Source organism: Mercenaria mercenaria, chromosome 5 (assembly GCF_021730395.1).
Source record: "Mercenaria mercenaria strain notata chromosome 5, MADL_Memer_1, whole genome shotgun sequence".
NCBI classification, from domain to species: domain Eukaryota; kingdom Metazoa; phylum Mollusca; class Bivalvia; order Venerida; family Veneridae; genus Mercenaria; species Mercenaria mercenaria.
In genome coordinates this window covers 22135528-22151821 of record NC_069365.1, presented here as the reverse complement: position 1 = coordinate 22151821, position 16294 = coordinate 22135528, and the positions used below count along the sequence as shown (strand labels likewise).

Here is a 16294-nt window from a genome sequence, read left to right as displayed (position 1 = left end):
TATGTCATTAAAGTAGTTCTGCACGTTTGGATCGAATTTTTTCCTACAATGTAGAATTTGATTAAACTCTGATTTTCAAAACTTCAGAATATACCTTGAAAATTCAGCAAATAAAAAAGATAGGGTCGTGTGCTTTATTTTTGGCTAGACTGATTTGAAAAAAATGGATCTCACGCAATATTTCATCATGGGAGTCTATGGGAAAATCATAACTTTCATAACATTTTCGCGAATAGAAATGTTTCTACAATATAGATTTTGATGAAACTTCTCACAGTTCTAAATAAACATATGGCCTATAATTTGGTGAAAAAAATGTTTAGGTCCGTTTGCTAATTTTTGAGATATATGACCAAGATTAAAGTTAACCGGACATTTCACGCTAATTTTAAGACATGTTTTGAATGTTTTAACGTGTTCTATGTTTTAATGTCATTTGACTTAAGAAATATAGCAAAAGTGCCATTTTTAATAAATGTACTCACAGGTTTCGATTAAATCATAAAATTATTTTCATTTCCGTACGCCGAATCCAGGCTTTATTCTACGTTTTCCGAATAAATGACGATACGCAATCACTTCCGTATTTTTATGTATTTGTAAAACGCCATTGAATATTTATTACGTAAAAAAGAATCAAATGAAACAGTTTCAGTTTTTTTTCTAGTTGCTGTTTCTGTCATATTAACACGTTAAACCTTTAAACACGTCGTTTTCAGGATGGCCAACCTTCGTGACTTTTCGTGCCGTACAAACGGGGGAAAATAACTCGTTTCAGGTTACAATTTTGCTTATATTTTTATTCCTGGACGAATTAAGTAAAGACAGAAGGTGTCAAAGACAGAAAAACGAGTGCTTTTCTCGAAAAATAAAGTTACAATAATTTCTTCAAACTATTCGCAAAACTTCCACGTGTACACGTTACCTTCAAATTTGGTTCGTGAAGAAAAACAAAAACATTTGGGTGAAGTGTTTGAGGAAAATGTTTAGAATGTCTGGTAGGCGCTCTGTGTCGACGAAAGCACTCGTTTTTCTGTCATCGAAAAGAATATTAAAACCAGTCAGGTAATAAGATAATTATAAGTAAAAATATTACTAGAAGCAAGCAATTCTTCGAGTGTACGATACTGAAATATCACGTTGTTTGGCTATCCTGGTATTACGTATGTAACATAGTTAGAGGCGCCACAAGGGGCATTGTAACTACCTACCTCTGTTAACTGAAATTAATTGACAGGAAACTTTTCTACTGTGAGGAAGTTTATGGTTTTTCTTTAACCTGTGACATTATTGAGACTTGTAAAATAGTCGAATGAATAAAACGAGAATGAATCCGAGTACAAAACATTTTATTTATAGCAAGAAACATAATTACAATGATGTAAAATGTGATATGATGTTACAAAAACCTCCCGATAACATTTTTGAGACGAACAATGCTAAACACACTATAGTCTACATATATAATATACGTCATGTCCTAATACACAAACACACACGTTCCGCGAATTCATTACACTGCGGACGAGAGTGCTAACCTTAACCATGAAATCACTAAATAAAAGCCTATGCGAACATTACTTGGTCTATAGAAACACACACACACACACACATGCACACGCACACGTCTAGTACGCTCAGATTAAAAACATCTTCAAAACAGATAATAGAAAAGATTAATTTAAAAACTGCAGTGAAAACAAAATTTTTAGCAAGTCACACTCCCATAGGGTACATTTGAAGCTAGTTGTTTTCTTAGATATGCAAGTGGCATTCTTTTTAGTGTTATCCGTTATCCTAAATTGTTCCTTTTTCAATGTTATGGGAGGTATTTTACCACAGCTTAATGTTGAAGAGTGACTGCAGGTACAGTGATTTTTGTTTTATGTTACATGTTATTTTATTCTTTTGTGTAACTACTTATCATTTTCACAGTTTCAGTAGTTTAATTATAACAAATAGCGCTTCTATTTAAAAACAACGGGTTAGCATAAAGGGGGAAGAACAACGGCAAAAGTTTGAATCTTCTCTAAAGGCTTCGACAAATTTAGTTGAGTTCACAAAGCATCAACCTCTTGATCTTGTAAATCAGTTATAAATGCAGACAGAACAAACATAACATTTTTGTCTTAAGTATATCTTAAAAGGCAATATAGGTAAATGAATGCACAAAATTATGTATCTTTAAATTATAACGTAATATTCCTAGATATCTTTCTGGACGTTATAAATGTCTCACACAATTATATTATGATTTATTTTAGTCTTTCTTTCTGTGAACAGTGCCAATAACTTTTCGTGCAAAACACAAATATGAATATTTAAATGCATTTAGCATAAAACACAAAGGCAATGTTTATTTATTTCATAATGACATTCAATAAATACAAGAGCAATATATAATATAAGCATAATAATAAAGTAATTACTAGGGAGTTTCAAAACGTTCTGCTACTGGATCTAAAATATTAACGAGAAACCCTACCTACCTAACACCTATGTCAACCTCTCAAAGTATCACCCTTTAAATAAATGCATTTGTGTAGACTTGATATCCACTGCCTAGTCAGTCCAAGATATCTCTTTCAATCATCTCGTCACACAGACAACTATTTCTTGAGGCGAGGAAATAGAGAATAAAAAGGGCATGGATTTAAATATGGAGAATATTTTGAGTGTTGAAGTAGTTTTACCTTTTCGTCGTGCAGAAAGGTGGTGACGACTGATAGAGGAAAATGACTTTCAAACTTATATTCGGGCGCTCTTTCCCATAGAATGTCTTTATGGAACTAAGAACTGTTCTCTTGTAGAAACTGCTAGTAATAGAGTTTCCTGTTTGACAAGGGATCTGCACAACTGTGGCACAACAATTGATTGGAAAGGAAATTGTATTTAGTCCCTTTTCTGAGACTTTGTTTTTACCGGGCGTTTTTCACTTTATCTTCTCCATTGCTATTTGTCAGATCGTCTGAGGGCATTAACCATACACACAAGTTTCATTCTGTTAGTGAATTATTGGTATTCTTGCGTTGCATTTTAGACACGTATTTCACATTTCACTGCCTGGCTATGATAACACATTAAAAATAGCAAGCGCATATGACTGTCATTATTTCAAGTGGTATAACTTTTTTCATTTATTCCCCATTTCAACGATTTTTTTTAGTTTATGAAGGTATTAAATACCTTTTTATATACATGTAAAATTAAAAAACATGAAAATCATATGTTTGAGCGTATCGGTAACAGAACTGTTTGAAGCACCCTCGTATTTTACATACAGAATTTACAGTATAACTTGAATGTACATAAATGTGGACAATTTAAAAACAATTTTCTTAGGTTTATATGCCAAAGAATTTTAAACTTAAGTGTTGGTCAGTGACAAAAATATGGCCTATAAATGTATTTCTTAGTTCAAGAGAAACACACTATAACAGTGTAAACATGTTTAACATAGTGATTTCATGAAAACAAATATTTTGGTCAATTTTCATTAAGATTGGACTAAAAATGTGGTCTCTTGAGTTTAAACAAGTATTTTCTTAGATACCGGTATGACCTAGTGACCTAGTTTTGACCCCAGATGACTCATTTTCGAACTCGGCCTAGATTTCATCAAAGCAATCATTCTGACCAATATTCATGGAGATCAATTGAAAAATATAGCCTCTATCGCATACACAAGGTTTTTCCTTGATTTGACCTAGTGACCTAGTTTTTAACTCCAGCTAAACCCTTTTCGAACTCGGCCTAGATTTCATCAAAGTTATCATTCCGACCAATATTCATGAAGATCAATTGAAAAATACAGCCTCTATCGCATACACAAGGTTTTTCTTTGATTTGATCCAGTGACCTAGTTTTTTTATCCCAGATGACCCGTTTTCGAACTTGGCCTAGATTTCATAAAGGTAATCATTCTGACCAAAATTTATGAAGATCAATTGAAAAATACAGCCTCTATCGCATACACAAAGTTTTTCTTTGATTTGACCTAGTGACCTAGTTTTTTACCCCAGATAACCCAGTTTCGAACTTGGCCTAGATTTCATAAAGGTAATAATTCTAATCAAGTTTCATGAAGATCAGTTGAAAAATCCAGCCTCTATCGCATACACAAGCTAAATGTTGACAGACAGACGACGGACGCCGGACATCGAGCGATCAGAAAAACTCACCTTGAGCTAAAAATTAATTTTCAACTTTATTCATATTACTAGACCTCTATATTCTATTATATGCTATATATGCTGTCGAAGGTTAATGTCATATATTCTTTTTTCAATAAGTAATCTGTAGCACAGTTCCCATATGCAAGATCTGCACCCAGGTGCACATTTTGCGCAAGCGGTAATTTAAAAGTAAGTCTGTCGTAATATAAACCAAAATTCATCTCGCACACATTTGCCTAGAGTATATTTTAATCAAATTTGTACCTACGCATATTTGACACGTGTTCTATTTTTGTCATTTAAACCAAACATAAAAATCGGCTTGGCATTTTCTTATGTATTATAATAAGGCACTGCCTCAATCTGGAATCGATCAGACTTCAAATTGTTCCTTTAACATTTAAAAACAACTGTCTACTAGGGTGTTTCCAGGCAAATTGTTGAGAAGCACAATCATGACAGACTTAGGGACTTAGGGTGATCACATCAGCTCACACTGTGCTCAGGTGAGCTAAAAATCATACAAAAATGAAAAGTTACTAGATTGCAACTCACTGTTAACAAGACTGTAACAGACAGACACACATGTAACAATCTATTTGCACCACGACAGGTTAAGAGCTCAGACTAGGAAGACATATTAGCCTTCTTCTGCAGGCTTGATTTTTTCTATTTGTGTTAATTGTAATTCTGCAATTACTCGCTCTTAGTACCACCATTGGTAAAACAAATCCTAATTTTGCTTTTATATACACATTACAAAGACTTGCATCACACTTTAGTTATTGAAAAAACTGTTCACAAGCTGAACTGTGAATAACAACCTTTAATAACAGTACTGGAGGTTTTTGTCAGGCCTTGAAATAAGTATTGTCAAAATAAAGAAAATGTGACTTGCTGTAATCTGTATTCTAAAATTTACCATTTCTCTTGCAACAAGAACAAATAAACTAGAGGGCCATGAAGGCCCTGTATTGTTTTCCTGACATACTGACCTACAGATCATCAAGATCAACATTCTGACCAAGTTCCATTAAAATTAGCCTCTAAAGTGTTAACTAGCTTTTCCTTTGATTTGACCCGGGGACCTAGTTTTTTACCCCACATGACCTAGATTTAAACTTGATTTAACTCCCTGAGGCCGATATCATAATATACATGCTGCGGCGAGATAAGAATTTTCACCTGACGTCGAAGAACATTATCTGATCTTATTATAATCACACTAGCATACAGTCAATTGATCATGCATAAAATATTATTAACATTGGTGTAAATCAAACTATACTTTTAAAATCTTCCAAGTTTGAACAAATATTTATATTTATATCCACTTTCGTCCGTAACTTATATCCAAATAGAATAATATTTCATTTCGAAACATTCACCATTTTTACACACCTACTGCGTTTAATAAATATTTGAACATTTCCGATTTTATTATTTTTTTCACATGTAAACACATTAAATTCCAATAAAAAATATAAATTATTAACACAGAGTATTTACATTAGCATTACTCAAAAATAACACCCATTTTTGTAACGAATAACGATGGTTTATTTTGATGTCTCATTAATTTCTAAACATGTACACAAACGTTGTGTTACACGCACTGAGACAGTTAAATTGTAATATTGACACCCATCTTTGAAGAATTATTAAATTTACAAAAAGCGTTTATTTACACACATTTTTATGTATGAAACTTGTTTTGCTGTGTCATTTTTATCCATTTGAATTTAATGCGATGTAAGTGTACGAATATTTCAGCTTTCTAAAACTTAACATTTTCCGACCATTCATTTCTCTGATAATGAAATTTCATCATCCAAAGGAACTTATACGTCAAAATTAGCATGATAATGAATATTTTCTTCAATGTCAGAAAAATCTCTGGCAGCCGACATTATTTTAATCTTTTGAAATACAGTATGAACGAAACACAGCGGAGTTCGTCTTTTTTATTTCCTTTACCGCAAATTTGAAAACATTTATTTTAACAAGGAAACTAATTATTAGCATAATTGATAATTTATAACATCTAAGAAATAAAAACCGGTATGCAAAATAATTTTGCTTTTATCAGGACTAAAAATTAACAAGTACGTGACGCAATCAGCATGATCTCGGTGCCGCGACTATACTCGTCAATTGCCGTCCTTATAGTCGGATATCGACGCTACAGGGGTAGAAAATATAGCGCCTTTAGTCGCATTTCGGCCCCAGGGAGTTAAAGATCATCAAGATTAACACTCTGACCAAGTTTCATGCAGATACAGTCATAAATGTGGCCTCTGGAGTGTTAACAAGCTTTTCCTTTGATTTGACCTAGTGACCTAGTTTCTAATTTCACCTGACCCAAATTTAAACTTGACCTATTGATTATTAAGATTAACATTATGACCAAGTTTCATTAAGATATTGTCATAAATGTGGCCACTACAGTGTTAACAACTTTTTCCTTTGATTTCACCTGGTGGCCTAGTTTTTGACCCTAGATGACCCAATATCAAACTGGTCTAAGATGTTATTAAGGGTAACATTATGACCCAGTTTCATGAACATTGGGCTAAACTTGTGACCTCTAGAGTGTTAACAATCATTTCCCTTGATTTGACCTGGTGACATAGTTTTTGACCCCCCTGACCAAGATTTAAACTTGACCTATGGATCATCAAGATTAACATTTTGACCAAGTTTCATGAAGATATAGTCTTTAATTCTTTGATCTGACCTGGTAACCTAGTTTTTAAACCAAGATAACCTTATATTGATCTCGTCCAAGATTTTATTAAGAGTAACATTCTGACCAAGTTCCATTGAGATTGAGCCAAAACTGTAACCTCCAGAGTGTTATCAAGCTTTTCCTTTGTCCTGAAGTAGTGACCTAGCTTTTGATTCCAGATAAACTAATATAAAGCTCGTCAAAATTTTTTTAGGGTAACATTCTGACAAAGTTTCATTTGGATTGAACCAAAATTGTGACGTCTAGAGTGTTAACAAGCTTTTCCTTTCATTTGACCTGGTGACCTAGTTTTTGACCCCAGATGACCCAGTATCAAACGCGTCCAAGATTTTATTAAGAGTAACATTCTGACTAAGTTTCATTAAGATTATGTCACAATTGTGACCTCTAGGGTGTTAACAGTCCAATTTTTGACGACGGACAGACACAATACGGCCTTATCACAGAATTAAGCCAATGTCAAAGCAGCACTTCTTGAGCGTTGGCCTAATGTCCTCAAATTCAATACAGATCATCTGCTGGTCCAGATCAATCTCCATATGAAGTTTCATGATCCTCCGCCCCAGTGTTCTCAAATTGTTGTTTGGAAAAAGTTTAAATGTTCCGGGTCATCTTCACCATTGGAACTCAAAATCAATACAGGTCATCTGGTGGTCAAGACTAACCTTAAATAAGACTAACCTACGCTTCCCTCTTTGATTGTGTCTGACGGAAGAGGGGGAGGACTCTATGATAAGCAGTTTATAAATCCAACCTGACTGACCTGTTTTGATATTTGTCTTCTGACCTGTTTCGTCGGGCCCTTAAGGGTGTTTCTCTTGTTGCTCTGTCTTCTGAAAAGGCATTGCGTACATACGTTTTTGGTTCTTAAGGTTTGCTTTTAATATATTTATACACGAGCATTTTTGTGTTTTACATGCCATGCCTTTTTGTTTCCTTTACGTGTGTAAGAGATTCACCTGGAGGGGATTACTTTTATTTACACTGTCCCCTGTCTTTGGAACATGGTGGGTGTAAGAGTGAGGTTGGGTGCGCACCATAAACCGGTTTAAGCTCCCCAGTGGTGTTTTTGCCACTGACCGTTCGAAGGCGGTGCCCCACTGTGTTCCTTTGTTTGTTCGTTTTGTCCTATGTGTTGGCTGTGTGTGTGTGTATGTGTGTGTTCCTTTGTTTGTTCGTTTTGTCCTAATGTGTTGGCTGTGTGTGTGTGTGTGTGTGTGTGGTGCATGCGTCTGCGTGCTGTGGGTTTCGTTTTGAGGAGGCTGCGTTTTTGGTGCGTGGCATTCCCTGTTTGATATTTGTCTTTGTTTTTTTTGTACTAAATTTTGTGATCCTCATCCAAAGCATTCCGAAGTAATTGTCTAAAAAACGTTTTAAAGAACCGTTACTTATTTTGTTGGATTTAAAGTCACATGGACACAGGATAGGTCATTTGGCGACTTTCCAGCTTTAATGGTGGAGGAAGACCCCAGGTGCCCCTCCGTGCATATTTTAAAGAACAGGGTCAGTGTGACCTTGAGCTGTGACCTACTGACCTCAACATCATTACGGGTCACCTGCTTGTCATAATTAACCTCCCTGATCCCATAATCCTAGGCTCAAGCCTTCTCAAGTTATAATCTGAAAAACATTTCACTGTTTTGCCTTATTGTGACCTTGACCTACTGACCTCAAAGTAAAACTTGACCTGTATTTTATCCTAGGCTCGAGTTCTCAAGTTATCATTCGGAAACGGTTCAACTGTTCAGGGTCACTGTGACCTTGTCATTTGATCTACTGACCTCAAATTCAAACAACTGTATTTTATCATGTTACACCTGTGTTACAAAAGCTATGATCCTAAGCCAAAGCATTCGCAAGTTATCATCCAGAAAACATTTACCTGTTCAAGGTCACTGTGACCTTGACCTTTGACCTACTGACCCCAAATACGAACTTGACCTGTATTTTCTGATGTTACACCTGTGTACCAAAATATTTAAAATCGGTCAAGCTTTTCATGAGTTATCATCCGAAAACCATGAAAACAAACTGACTGAAAGACAGACAAGCTTACTACATGGGGGTATAACAAAACATTCTCTTCAAAATTTCATGGAAAATATTACTTAAATATAACTATGTTAATTAGTAGACAACCTTTACAAAATAAACCAGAAATCAGTTATCTAAAATAAGATTTATGAAACTTTAGTATGTTTTATAAGCATATAACAAAACCAGTGTGATAATGGTGCTTTATCTCTAAAAGTAACAGAGCTTAGTCAATCACTGCTGTTCTCAAAATAAATTTAGTTCCTAAGTAAATCATGAATTCTTATTTTCAAAAGTTTTTTTTTTTTAATTCAAGTTAATTGGTCTTCTGTCTTTTCATATTTTCTGGTTTTTCTTTCTTGCTTTTCAAGTAAATTATACTGGTTTTGTTGACCTTCCATTTTGTAGCTGCCTGCTCTCAAGAAGTAAATCTGTAAAACACAAATCAGACACTGTAAATTGATAAAAAGAGACCCCAACAAAGAAGACATGTTTTCATACTCAAAGCTTTCAGAAAGCAGGCAAACTAAACAAATAAAGATAAAATTTCTATTACAAATTGGATATTATTCTGGACAATTTGAAAATATTTTCAGCTGTTTCAGTACAGAGTTGGCCAAGGTTTTTCCTAAACAAGTCTATGTAAACCATATGACCAATTGGCAGGGCAATATTTGACCTAAGGGGGATAATCTGAACTAACTTGGTAGAGGAACTTGCTTTTAACCGAAACAGAATGGCTAAGTCAATTTTGATAGAGGGTCACCTAGAGATCATTTCCATAAAATATTTTTTTTTTAAATCCAACTAGGAATTTTCACCAGCAAATTGGATAGAGTCCAAGGCCTTTAAAATTTGGAAATATATGTGCGATAACTACATGTCCAGTTTGGGAAAAAATGCTATTCATGGAAAGATGGTGTTAGTGTATTAATTTGAACAGTAATAAATATTTTCAAATCAAATTTAATTTTTACTGTAACAGACTAGACAACAGCATTTTTCAGACTTCAAGTTTTACAAATCTAATCACAGACCATTTCTTCAGTATTATTACCCGTACCCTCAAAGTTACGCCTTTTTACCCCACGGTCGAAAGATTACCTTCAGTTTCTTTTGATGCTGCCATGTGTCTAATAGACTTGCAGTAATACTTCCCGTTGACATTTTGTCAGGAAAATAATCAACCAGAAGTAAATCTCACCTGAAGCACGACTAAAATATAAATTGCGGGACATGGAACATAACGGATTAGACTGGTAACACGCAGTACTGTGCCCTATAGTAAGACAAAAATTGATAATGTCTAAGAACCGCTTCGTCCGGTAATACTAAAATGTAAACAAAATTAAACCATTTGTTGATGTAATTTTTGGGAAATGTTACCTTCCATTTTGGGATGTTTCTCTGCCACAGTTGGGAAAATGCAATATTTTTGGATTGGGAAGTGGCCTCTGTCAATACGGATGAAAGCCCTACCGGCTAACAATTTCTGACAAGAAATAAATTTCAAAGTTTTTCTTTTCGGTTGCATTTCGGTTGCCATGGCAACCAGAGTTCTACATGGAATTAAATTCTTTGAGTAATTTTGAAAGAGGACCACCCAATGATCATTCCTGTGAAGTTTGGTGTAAATCTGCCCAGTGGTTCGAAAGAACAATATTTTTTACAAATTGTTGACACATGATGGACATCAACTCATGTTGTCACCCTGTGACAGGTGAGCTAATAATTGTTTAAATTTGCATACATGTATAAAATTTTATGGTTTTGTTTAGAAATGCTTTTTCATCAAGAAAATGAAATGGAGTCTTTACTAAGGCCTAAAAATATTCTTTGTGTCCGGTAACATGCAAAAAATAGGGTACGTAGGCAGGATTTTTTTTAAAAATATTTTTTGGGAGACTTTTCTGAAATTATTTTTGTGTAAAAAAATGAATACAAATACGGGGAGCATCAGTAAGTTGATTTTTAACACCACTGACCATGTTTAAAGCATAAAAAGTGCAGTTTTGCAACTTTTGTCAAAAAGTTGAAAAAAATGTTCTCCAAGGCCATAAAAACATTTAGGGTCGGGCGAAAAATTAAGGGTCGGTCGGGATACCGGAAACAAACATTTTTTTTTAAACATAATGCCTAATGTTCCTTGATATTTGATTCTGTGCATTGACTCAACCACAAAAATCTATCCACACAAATACAAATGATTTTACAGTATACAATGCTTTTTGAATGATTGAAACTGCTTCCTAATTATAAAGAAATAGAACGATAGAAATAGCTTAATTATGAGCTGCAAGCAAGTGGTTTTAGTCTGTCAACAAGCACATTGGAGCAGTACAAAAATATTCTGTATGATAGACCAAGATGCCTGAAAATAGGGAAAAGTGAGCAAATTAAGAAAACATGGACAACCAGCTGTTTTCAAATTTCTAAGGTCTAAGGACTAACATCATTTTTTGCAATTTTTCACTTTTCATGCCAATAAGATGACCCCAATTATACCATTGTCATGGCGGGAGAAATTTGTTAAATAAACTTTTTTCAATGAAAATAAAACAGTAGCAGATTTTATCTAAATGTATAATGAAACAAAGTAGATGTGGTTAAAACTTTCAGTTTTGAAAAAAGAGTCACTGTACGAGTGGGTATGTATACACGACTGACCAGCCAGAACGGCCAAACATTATTTTAACCCAGTGAATTCCATGTACCTTTTTGACTTGGTGGTCTATGACATTCACTTTGCTCGATACCATTAAAAGGCAAAAACAGACTGGAAAAGCAGCTATAAGAATTTGTTCTGCCTTCTTCAGTTTAGTATGAACATAGGAGCCGACAAAATGCTACAATCGTTAATTGGTATCTCAGACGGCCATGATTCATAAATATAACTTTAAATGTATTTGAGTATGCGTGCAGTGTACAAAATTCAGATTTCAACTAACCCATTCTGACAACCAGGAACCAGTTGTTCGAAACTTCAACTGGTGATTAAGCTAACGTTTGATTTACTTTTAGGGTTATTTTTTCTGCATTTTAGAAGACTCTGAAAAACAAATGTATAGGGTAAGCATTTGAAACACTGGAAAACCTTAACAATAAAATCAAAACATCATACTAGTGTGTCCCACCAAGTCTTGTATTTTGAATCAAAATTTAACTGGAGATTAGTTTAACAGCCGGTTCCGAACAACCGGACTCAGATCTAGAATATTTTCAAGCCTGACACCAATTTCACATGCCTGAACTTAAAGCACCAAAAAATATCTTAATTTTGCACAATAAAACAACTGGTCTAGCTCATACCCTCAAAATACTTCTTCATATTGGTTAGGACATGCTCGACTGGGGATTCCTAGGAATAGGAATTGAATGCACCGTAACAACAATTGTAATGTGAGCGCAGCTTCGGTTTGAATTTGCAGAGCTTAATTTAACTTTTTTGACCAATTGCAAATTTTAGCATGTAGCTTTTTTTCTTGTTGCTAAATCTGAAATGTACTTGCATTTAGACTTTCAATTAAAAATGCTAGAATATCATAAAATGTCATGCTAGAACATTAATATTGTTTGCACGGTTTTCCTTGGTGTCGATTTTGTGCATTATAGCTAAATGACCCTCCATTAAAGTAATTCGGAACACATCATTGATGGCGTAACTTAACTACTGGCTCAAACTATGGCAAGGCAAATCTTTGTACCTAATATTATAAGTACCGATTCAACAATATGTACGAAGTAGTAAGGTAGCCTGCGTTCTAGATTTAATTCAACGCCGTAGCCACACTGAGGCAAACCAAGGCAGCTGCCTCGGTTAAAATATCAGACACATTCTAGTTTTCTTAAAATGAAAGTATCTATTATAAATATGGCTAAAATGACAATTTTTATTTTGATATAACACAGTCTGAGAGGGCTCCAGAAGGAACCAGAGACTTCTTTGGAAAAAATCTAGTGGTGCAGGGGGCGGTATGCCTCGGTTAAAATTTGTGTCTGGCTATGGCACTGTAATTATCAGATATACCTCTACATTTCTTTATAATCAGTAATCCATTAAAAAATGGCTAACCAACAAAAGATGTTGTGTTTTCTGTTATTTATCTGCACGTGGGAAAAACACTGTCACTGCCTAATTGTTCTCAAATTAAAGCGAATCTACAAACATTAACAAAAACCGCAACAATTTTGACTATTATTTGTATTTGCAAATTAAATTGTGTGAAATGTTTATCTTAACTCGCATTCCACGACTGCAAAATTTGAGCTCTGTGATTTGTAAAAGTAATTACATCTTCTGCATGATTATGGTTCTGACTAACTCTTAAACTCTTGCATTTATGGAACAGTTTGAATTCATTGTGCGATGCATTCTTGAAAAAAAAGTTTTATAAACGGAAATCATATTAAATCACCATGATTTATGCATTTAACTAGCATGCTTTTTCAATCACATTAGGAAATAAATGGTAGCCTGGTCGAGGTTGTATCGGTGGCAAATCAGTAACACGAAATTCTGTAGTCATTGGCTATTGAACTACCTCTAATTTCGAACACTGTGCATTCACGGTTACGGGTGAAGCATGTATATATCTGATACTCACTGACCTATTTTTAAATCAGATGTGCGAAATCACTGGTTTAAATGATTTCATAGAAAAGCTGATTAACAAGGTCAAATTTGTGTCCAGTCATGAAAAATAACACAGTATATGCAAAATACTGAGAACATGAAAAACACCTTTTAAAATATATATTTTTTGCTATAAGTCAATCCGATTCTCTATATTTAGGCAAAGAAGTATAAAATACACAAAATGGCAACTGACTGTAATCTCACGTGATCTCGTGTCAGAGCGTGAATCGGCGTTATCTTAGTCACAACAAACATCGGTGAGCAAGGAGTTACACTTTGCACCGTTAAAACTATATTTAAAATATAACAAAATAAAACAACCTTAGTTTAATGTGAAATAATCTTAAGACACAAAATACACATTTTTACCAAAAAAAGGCGTAGTCATACGGTGATAATTAATTTACCGAGGAATAATTGACTGTGCATACAACATGGCACGTGGAGTAAGCATTCACTTCCGGTAAACGAGATTGCATTCAGTTGTCACGGGATGTTGGCGAGATTTGCCCTTTCAAGTTGCCGACCTATTTATTTTTATAGCTCTTTGATTTAGGCTGAGCACAGCTTATAGACAGAATCATAAATTTGCTCAACTTAGTTACTTTAATTACTCTGTATGCAGTGAGCCTTACGAAATAGTAATCTAAAAGGCACATTTCAAATTTATGAATAAATAATAATGTAAAAAATAAGGAATTTCTATGCTTACTTTTTTATCAGTTGTTTATGGGTGGGGCGTTTGTTTACTATTATTATACGGTGGAAAGTTATAGTTACTCACGTTTCTAAAAACGTCAACAGGTCCAACCGAGCACATGCTGTACTGGAGTGCCGTCCATATTCTATATAAAAGTAAAATAATTCCATTAATCAGTCATGCCTGCAAGGAAAATCACGGATTTCTTAATCGTAAAAATTCAATATAGGCTTAGTGAGTAACAGAAAAGTTCCAAGAAATTAAAGTACCGGAAAGGAATTAAAATACGAATTGAAAAGCGACACAAATGTGAATCTATTCTCTCATTCCCTGAGTTGAAGAACTCGCTGGAGAAAGTTTTTGTTTTCTCAAAAATGTCGGCGCCTATGTAAAAGTATCTACTCTCATTGTAAATCAATGTAAAGATAAAAATGTTCAAAATGTCGGCGTTTAAAAAAGCTACTCAGTAATGAATAAAGCATGTTTGAATCACAAATTATATCAGTGTAGTCATGTTACCGGCTGATTAGCTTGTGACGCAACAAAATTAACAGCTTACTTTGAATTTCTTTTGTGTCGCAGACATCTTATTGTGCGGATAATGCGTTTGGCCTAATGATCTGACGGACGCTTATTAACATTAACGAAGACCGTGATATCCCGAATTTCATCGGGGTCGTCGAATGCCCATGGTCTAAACCGGAAATCCATATTTTTTATTTGGATAGTATGTGTTGTTTGGATTACCTCGTATGTTACCGTAGTGGGATTCGATCGCGATTTTCGTCGCTTCGTGATTTCCTATTAAAACAAGGACTTTCACAAAGGAAAATGAGTGAATTTTGGTTTAGGCCCGTTATTGAAAAAAATATTATGGTTATAAATTTGATTTCTACCTTCACCCGTAACTGTAAGTAATATTTTGCTTTTTGATATGGTTAATTACTAGAATTATTTAACTGATTCATCACAAATGAATGTCATAAGCTAGATGATAAGAGCAAATTCTTTGTACCGGGAATCCTTTACTTACTGCGAACTAAAACTTATAAATTATATATTTTTTATCAGATGTAAATATTTCGTAATATGTGATGAGGGTTTAGATCTTGACAAGCCGGAAGTTAAAACATATGCAATTTTCCAAAGTAATTGTTTTTAATTTGAATTATTAACATTTGAATACCACGTTTAGTAATTATTTGTCTACAAGTCGTTGTTTGATAAGTTGAAAAGGAATACGTTGTATTTGATTTGTCATCTCGCAAGAAACTCTGCTACACTGGCAACAGGTTTATTAAATAGCTGAATGATACATGCTTTCTAAAAGGAGGATTGTGTGTACCTGCGCCACTGGCGCCAGACCAGAAAGTAAATGCCTCTGTACTTGTTATACTCTACCACTAGGTATTCTATAAGAACCGTGGTCATGAAGGGTTAGGAGTATATCACCAAAACACAGAAATATTTTATAACATCGTTACCAATATTTTACCTGACCATTACATGTTCTGCCGTACTGTCCCGTACTGAAAATATTCTGAAAAAGGTGCCCCCCTTTGAAAATGAATGCCATTTGTAAAGAAATAAAAATAAACAATCACTGAAAACTGTGTTCCACCTAGTTATGTGAAATTTCAGCACTCGCACGCTATTACAAATGCATCAAAACAAACATGTGTAACACTTCCTTGAAAATGGTGAGTTTTTAAAACCGCTTGACTGTCTGGATGTGGGGCCTGTTAAAACAGTTCTTTTTTCGGAATTCAATGCTTATATCAGTATACACTTGTTTTGTAGAGTAATATAAGTAATATACACGCTATCATTACAAAAACAACAAAACAAGTGTCAGTATACTAATATAAACATTGAATTCCGAAAAAATGACTTTCTAAATGGGACCCACTTCCGGGCAGTCAAACGCCTTCAAAAACTCACCATTTTCAAAGAACTATTACACATGTTAGTTTTGATTCATTTGCAATCGCATGCGAGTG

At 34.4% G+C, this 16294-nt stretch overlaps 1 long non-coding RNA gene across 1 annotated transcript; it reads right to left on the bottom strand.

Moving 5' to 3' along the window:
- Positions 1-1332: 1332 nt before the first annotated feature.
- Positions 1333-15692, bottom strand: LOC128556917 (uncharacterized). Its single transcript, XR_008370904.1, has 2 exons — positions 14379-15692; positions 1333-9389 (listed from the first exon to the last, which is right to left on the bottom strand). It is a non-coding gene; the product is annotated as an uncharacterized LOC128556917 (long non-coding RNA).
- Positions 15693-16294: the final 602 nt, after the last annotated feature.